This window comes from Bos javanicus, chromosome 9 (assembly GCF_032452875.1).
Source record: "Bos javanicus breed banteng chromosome 9, ARS-OSU_banteng_1.0, whole genome shotgun sequence".
Lineage (NCBI taxonomy): Eukaryota > Metazoa > Chordata > Mammalia > Artiodactyla > Bovidae > Bos > Bos javanicus.
Window position 1 is genome coordinate 41,963,588 of NC_083876.1, and position 8,320 is coordinate 41,971,907.

The following is an 8,320-nucleotide window of genomic DNA, read 5'->3' on the forward strand; positions in this document are numbered from 1 at the left end:
ATCTTGAAATATTCTGTTTGAAAACTACTGTAGTGATTAGACCCATACCGAGATCTTATTTAATGTGTTAAAGAAAGGCACATATTTTTCACAGGTTAAAAAAAATACTTGAATAAATGTATTTCAACAAATGGGTTTCTTTTTGTATTCCTATGTGTTTTATGCTTTTATCAACATCTGAGTAGGGATCTTTGGCACAAAAAGGTTAGGAACCCTCGGTATAAAAAATTTGGAACCCTCCTGTCACAGAACATGATTTCGATGTGCTTAAGACTGCATGGCATGTGCTTAAGACTGCATGGCATGGGATGGGTTCACCTGCTGGTCATACATGAGAGGGAGACTGGGAAACAACCAACCATCGATTGAGAGCTTAGGTTTCAGCCTGGGCTTTTCACATGTATCACCTCACTTAAACCTCAAAATGTTATCCTCGTTTTACCAAAAGAAGAGCTGAGACAGTATAAGTAATTTGTCCAAGGTCACAGAGCCAGAAAAAAGTAACACTGGGATACATATCCAGGTCTTTCTGATTTTAAAGCTTGTGCCTGTGCAATGCTGTCTCCCATATGGATTGCACAGACTGTTGGCAGTCAGGCCAGGGCCCAAACCAGAACATCCTCCCCGACAGCTGGAGCCTCCGGCCTCCTGGGCAGCATTGTCCCTTGTGCTCACACGGTTGCCTTGATGCCAGTGTTGTTATCAAAGAGGCCAGTGCAGGCAGAGACTCATTACTGTCATCTAAAAGAAAGCTAAACATTTTAAGAAAATTTGGTTATAAAACTGGAATGGTCATCCCTTCTTGGCACACGTAGACACTGCTGCTTTGTCATTACTTAGCTTTCTCGGTACATTTCCTTTCCTTTCTGGCTAGATTATACTTTAATCCAGTTGTTTTCATGTTCAGTAAATCCAAACCATGTTTAACCGGTTTATTCATGTGAAGAGTCTCTGAGGTGAAGAAAGTTTTGTCTTTTCAACCACACTGGGGATTTGCTGTCTTCTTTCTGCAAAGGGATTTTCCTGGACCTGTAATCTGAACACTTTGACCTGCTGGGGTTTTTTTTTTTCCCCCACTATGAGCAAATTTGTTAGGCTTGACCCTTTGTGTGCTGGGGAGCAGAAACAATGGCCTTCTGTGAATATCCTCTCCTGAGGACAGTAGTGACTGAAGTTAGGAATGTTATTCATTTGCTATCACTTCTTCAGGGCCTTGCTGCTTCTGCCCATAGCAGCCACCCCATGTGCCTTGGCTGTACCCTTCAGAATGGACCCACATTCTGTTGGCAGCATTCTAGAGAAGTTTGTTCATGAATATTTTGGAAGTTGACAGTCTGACTTAAACTGAAGTAAACCGGTCTCTCAGACAACAGTCTGTGTTGGTGAAATGACAGGCCCTCATACGCAGTGTCTGGCAGGAGGCTAAATTGGCACACCCTTCACGGAAGGCAATTTGGCAATAAGTATCAAAACTATATGCCCAGGAATTTCACTTCCAGGAATTTATCTCACAGACATACTTTGTGTTTTGAGAAATGATATTTATACAATATAGATATTTTCTCTGTTTATTAATTAAATATCTCAAAACAAGCAACATTAGTTGCCTGGTTGGGTGGACTGGGTGGATGCCCCAAGGATGAGGAGGTGAGAGGAAAAAGCTTTTCTATTTTGGAATAATTTCAGATCTACAGAAAAGCTGCAAAGGTAATACAAAGAGTTCCTATGTACCCCATCACTCAGTTTCCCCTTATCTTATATGACCAAAATGTTTTGTCAAAATTAAGAAGCCAACCTTGGTACATTACTATTAACTAAACTCCAAACTGCCTTCCACCAGCTTTTCTACTAACATGCTTTCTGCCCCAGGATCCCACCCAGAACACCCAGTACATTTATTTATCATGTCTCTCTAATCTCTTGTGCTCTGTGACATGTATACATACCCTTTAGAACTTTTTGGATCTGTATCATATGACTATTAACTATTCAAGAATAAGTAAAATTTTTAAATGAACTAGACTCATAAACTCATATGACATTAGAATTATAAGGAATCTTAGAAGCAATTCCATCCAAGCTTCTCATTTCTCAGATGCAGGAAGGGACTTGGCCAAGGCCTCCCCTAACAGCAGACCCAGAGCCCAGGCTAAAAACCAAGAGGTGAGCTGAGGACTAGTAGAAAGGGGATAAGCTTTAAAGTCACTCAGACTTGGCTTCAAATCCCAGCTCTGTATCCTTGGGCCAGCGCTCTCTTTTGTCTGGATTCTTTTGTTCAACATAACATTTTAAAATTCAATCATGTTGTGCATGTGTCAGTAGTTTGCTTAAAAGACCAAACAAAGGAAAAAACAGTTCTTTAAGGGAGCAGTCATGATTTCTAAGAATTTGTTGAGAAAATGTGTTGGGACTTCCCTGATGGTAAGAGTCCACCTTCCAATGGGATGCAGGTCCAATCCCTGTTCAGGAAGCTAAGTTCCCACGTGTTTTGGGCCAACCCAGGTGCTGCAGCTAAGACTCAATGCAGCCAAATCAATAACTTTTTTTTTTTTTTTAAAGAAAATGTGTTTTCCATCCTTGATCTCTGTTTTGCTGTTTGTTTTGTTTTGACCACACTATGCAGCTTACAGGATGTCAGTTCCCTAATCAGGCTCTGAATCTGGGCCATGGCAGTGACAGCCCAGAATCCGAACCACTAGGCAACCACCAAACTAGAGCTCTAGTTCTTATGCAGAAATATGACACCACTGGCCAGACTTTCTTCCCTTCCTGGGAGCATGCAAGCACATTGAGCCTTGGGGTCCCAGTACTGCCGAGAGGGCAGCACTTGGAAGGAGCCCTGGGAGATGAGTGAGAAGAAAAGTATCCTGATAAACACACTAACTCAGTAGACACATTCCGAAGCAGGGGACTGGTCTTTTATGTGGACTGCAAAATTCAGTTGTAGAATCTGGGGAGCTTCTGGGTTCAGAGCAGCGGTGTGATCTGACTATTTTAGGCAGATGCAGCACCTGCCTAAGCCTATGGTGCTGGGACCATCTGCGTCAGGATTGTCAAAATGCAGATGCCCAGGCCCCACCTCACACTTGCTGAATCCCAATCTCAAGAAGTGGGAACCAGGAAACTACATTTTAACATTTTCCATGGGTAATGTTAAACATTTTAACAATATTTCCATGTCGTTCCATATAATATAAATTTATTTTATTAAACATTTGGGTTAATAATTATCCAAAACAGTGAAAGAGGAAAACTATGGCATACTCCAAGTATCAGAATTATTATGCAAGCACCAAAAGGAATTCTGAAGTTTCACAGATACTCTAAGAATGCAATTGATAGAATGTTAAGAGTAGTGTCAGAATGGAAAATATGTTCACTGATTATGTTAAAATATATAGGTGTATATGTAAGAACTAGAAAAAAAAAGGTAAAAATAAAAATGGTGTAAGGGAGGTGGAATTATAGATAATTTTCCCCTCCAAATTTCTTGTATTACTATCAAATGAAAGTTACTTTTAATGTTATATTTAATTCAAAAATTAGTACTCCTTCACCTCTGGCCCACCTACATGTATGTATGAGATATTCCACTAGACACTGTGTGTAGCAGAAACTGAATCAGCCCCCTAATCCTCCCAAGAGGGAAAAGAGTCTCAGGGCCACCCTGATCACCAGCTCCCAGTATGCAGGAGGAAGCCTGGAGGCAATCTGGGTTGGGTGATGGGGCACAGAGTATGACTGCTCCATGCTCAGCTGCTACTTATGGGGTTCCAAGGTATCTCTAAGGCTTCCCAGGTGGCACAGTGGTAAAGAATCCACCTTTACCCGGAGGCCTGGGTAAGCAGGAGACGTGGGTTCAATCCCTGGATTGGGAAGATCCCTGGAGGCAACCCACTCTAGTATTCTTGCTTGGAGAATCCCATGGACAGAGGAGCTTGGTGGGCTACAGTCCATAGGGTTGCAAAGAGTCAGATACGACTGAGTGACCAAGCACACACAAAAGGTATCTCTAAGCAAGGGTTTTACAGAGGAGGAATGTGTCAGTCCCTCAGGCTTGACAGCCTTAATCTCACTTCTGAACTACAGATAATCCTGACCGACTGCTCCTCCCTGACAAGACTCAAGTTGCCCAGTGTATAAAGAATCCACTGATCTTTCCTATTCCTCTCTTCAGAACCTGAAGAGACCTTCCTTTCAACTGCAGAGAGCCTGGGGTAGGCAAGGGGTAGCCTGAAGCACTGCTAGCAAAGAACTGGTTTCCTCCCTTTGATATTCAGGGCAGATGACGCTGGGAGCTTACTGACCCCTGGGGAGCTGGTCACAAAGAGCTGAAGGAGTCAGTTCAAGGAGGCATAGCCCTTCCCTGAACACCAGCTCTCCCCTCCTCCAGCCTGCTCACCGCCCCTGGATGCCCTGCTCCGAATCACAGGCTGCTGCCAATTACAAAAGCACTCTTAACTCTGTTTCACAGCCCCTTGATTGATAGCACTGGTGAGTGAAATTATAAGCCTTAATGATCACGTTAATTTCTGGGGAAAGGGAAGCGGTCAGAAGAGGTTCTCAATCATAAGCACCACAATCAGCTGGGTGAGTTCAATGACAGGCCAGAGCAGGGATAAAGGGGAAAGAATTAACTTTTTTAAAGGTCACCAGTGTGTAGGGGGAGCGCAACCAGGCATGAGGAACGAGGGACACAGATGATCCGGGAGCCTGAACGTGACTCCAGCCTCAGGTCTCCCAACCAAAGACCACATCAGGGCTTTTCATCCTTAGCTCCACACAGGAATCATTGGGGAGTTTTCAAATACCTGGACCCCGCCTCAGAGATTCCGGTGTACTTGCTCTGGTGTGGATGCAGCCTAGGCCCTGGGCATTTAAAAGCTACCAAAGTGATTCTATGTGCAGCCAAGATTGAAAACTGCTTGTCCAAATGAAAGGATTTGGTGAGCAAGTAGTCAAGGTTGAGCACCTTTGGAAATCCAATCAATCTCATTAGTTGGTGCCCCCAAAGAGGAAGGGAAATTAGGTATCATTAAGTCTAGTGCTCCTTTGCACAGATGAAAACACTGATGTGCAGAGAGGTTAACTGACTTGCCCGAGATCACATTGGTCATAACTAGAACCCAAGTCTCCTCACCCTGGCCAGCCCTGCTTCCACCAGGCTCATGGCTGGGTCAGTGTGAAGATACCCTGGATAACACCTGTGGGACAAGAGCTGGGAGTTGTTCTCCAGCCTTCACAGTGGAGGACCCCAGGCCTCCACTGCCACTTGCTCAGCATCCTGGGACATAACCATTGAAGGACTTTAGAGATACTAGGGCCACAGACAAAGCCTGACTCCTTGAGGATCAAACCTATGACTTTGGCTTCCTCAATACTTGACCCTACTCACAGTTTCCCAGCAGAACATTGCAACACTTCGGTACATCAGAAAGATGCCCAGGCTATGTGACAACATCCTGGTTTCTCCATTGGAGAGAAGGCCCTCTGCACATTGCTGACAAGCCCAGCTCAGCAGTGGCAGAAAACTCTGACCACCCTCCCTAATGGTTTATATGCAAGTCAGAAGTATTCAGAGGAAAAAAAAAAACAAAACACTTCATGTTCCAAAATGAGCTTCAAAAATCTAAAATCGTGATTTAAAAAACAGACTACATTAAAAAAAATAATAAGCCATTGTCATAAAGGTACTGGAACTACTCATAGAGAATTATTATTATTCTTCAGTTTCCATAAATGATCTTTTTTTTTCTTTTTTTTTTTACACAATCTCAGTTCCCTGACCAGGGATTGAACCTAGGCCACTGTAGTGAAAACCCAGAATCCTAACCACTAGACCATCAGGGATCTCCCTCCACAAGCGATTATAAAAAGTTATTGTAAAATGAATGATTTGAAAGTCTTAGAGTAGCTTCTTCGCAGCACAAAGTGTCTGCCAAGTTCTTTCTATATTTTCATTTATCCAATGTCTCTCAGCCTTCATCATGATATGGGTACTGTCAAAAGTTCATATAAGTGGCCTGGACTGCAAAATTTAGGGAACCAAACTCTAACCATGGGTGCAAAGTGAAACCTACTTCATCAGTCCAGTAGCAGAGGCATATTCATAATTGAAACATATGCATTCTCTGTATTTTTCTAACAGCTTCTGAAGTGTTCATCAAGCCTGTCTGATTAAGCACTTTTAAATTCTGAGCAATGCAATGGGCTCTCTCACACCCTCTTGGCAGGAGTGCAAATTGATGCAACGCTTTTGGAGAGCCATTTGGTTGTATGTATCAAAATTAAAAATGCATACAATCTTTTTGACCCAGAAATACCACTTCTAAGAATTTATCCTACAGAAAAACCCCAAAAGTTCACAGAAGTGTACATAGAAGGATGGCACTTTGTAGTTTAATTTGTAGTTTAACTGCAGTAAAAAAAACTGCAAGCAACCTAAGTCTACCAATAAGGAATTTGTTGGGTAAACTATAGTGCATACAATGAAGTACTAGGCAGATGGTAACACGAATGAGATAGAACCGTATGTACCATCGGGAGAGAGAGCCACACATACACAAGTAACTTGCAGAAAAGTAGACAGTTTCCTTTTTTTTTTCCTGCTCTCTACCTTGTTTGTTTTTTCCCCCAGTTATATTTAGAAATAATTGACATACATCACTGTATAAGTTTAAGTTGCACAGCATGATGGTTTGATTTACATATACTATGAAATGATTACCACAATAGGTTTAGTTTAGTTAATATCTATCATCTCATAAATAAAAGAAAAAAGCAATTTTTTAATTTATAAATATTATGAGATGAAGACTTAGTACCTCCACCACTCCTCCTTCTTTTCCCCAAAATTTTATCATACTTTTAATTAGACCAATAATTAGCATTTGTATCATTATAACAATGTGAATATTGTTCCTTGTACAACCTATTAGAATACTGTGATTTTATGTCCTTTCTTTTTATAAAACTGAGATATAATTGAGATATAAACAACACTATGTTAGATACAAGTGCAGAACACAGTGATTTGATATTTCCTTACATTACTAAACAATCTCCACAGAAGCTTTCTATTTTTATATAAATGATTAAAGACAGCAACCCCCATGCTGGTCTCTAGCCAGTGGGTTCAGTTCTTGTGCCCCTAAATTGTACTGAAACCTTGAACTGTAAGTGGTAAACTGGGAATCTCAATTCAGTTTCTAAACATCCTCCGTTCTCTCTCTTTTCCAGAGTCAAAGAACAACTAAAAGTAATTCAAACACAAATGTGAGACTCCATATGTAATTGTCATTGTATGCAAACACTACTTTAAGATGCTGCTGCTGCTGCTGCTAAGTCGCTTCAGTCGAGTCCGACTCTGTGCGACCCCATAGACGGCAGCCCACCAGGCTCTGCCATCCCTGGGATTCTCCAGGCAAGAACACTGGAGTGGGTTGCCATTTCCTCCTCCAATGCATGAAAGTGAAAAGTGAAAGTGAAGTCGCTCAGTCGTGTCCGACTCTTAGTGACCCCGTGGACTGCAGCCTACCAGGCTCCTCCGTCCATGGGATTTTCCAGGCAAGATGACCCTCCTAGATTTAGAAAAAAAAGTTGTCAAAGGAGAAGCACTGAAGACTATTCTTTGACTGCTGTCATCACTTGACTGGGTTCATCTTCTCTTGCTTGTATATTCAAATTGCATACATTGAAATTGCATATCTGGAATTTGTATATTCCAAGACAACTGTGGCACCTCCCCCACAATACCAACCCTAGAGAATGTCTGCCTTAAAATCCAAGCAAGCAGTTCTTAAAGTATCCAGGCTGTATACAGCAGAGATTCCAAAATCCCAAAAGACATTGCTACTGGATTTTTAATTCTGGGCTTTGTCAAATATTGAAAGCGAGGGTTTTGTTCTGTTTTTAAACTATAGTTGATTTATGACAGCCAGGTTTGATTCTTCTTTGTAATGGCAGAGATGCCCCCAAACAAAGGCAATTCCATTGGGAAATCAGTATTTTGTGGCATGTCACAGGAAACTTACTCCCTTTTAACTTTGCTGAGAATATTTCAAATAGATTAAAGCAGATTAGGACTGTAATAGCTTTTATTACAGGTCAGTGATTCCCTCCTCTTCCATGAGAAGCATACACTCCCGGCCCTCATGAGGTTGGGTTTGGCCACGTGTTTGTGTTTGGCTTTGACCTGTGGAAAGTGAATACATGTGATGGGAGCAGCAGCTTTAAATGTTTGCATGGTTTGGCTCAGCCCCTTGGACTTTCACACTCTGCCACACAAATAAGTTGCTCTAGAGAAGATGCTAGTCCAGAA

At 41.9% G+C, this 8,320-nt stretch overlaps 1 non-coding gene across 1 annotated transcript; it reads right to left on the reverse strand.

Annotated features, from left to right (window-relative positions):
• Positions 1 to 5,778: 5,778 nt before the first annotated feature.
• TRNAE-UUC (transfer RNA glutamic acid (anticodon UUC)) lies at positions 5,779 to 5,850 on the reverse strand. The gene has a single exon. It is a non-coding gene; the product is annotated as a tRNA-Glu (tRNA).
• Positions 5,851 to 8,320: the final 2,470 nt, after the last annotated feature.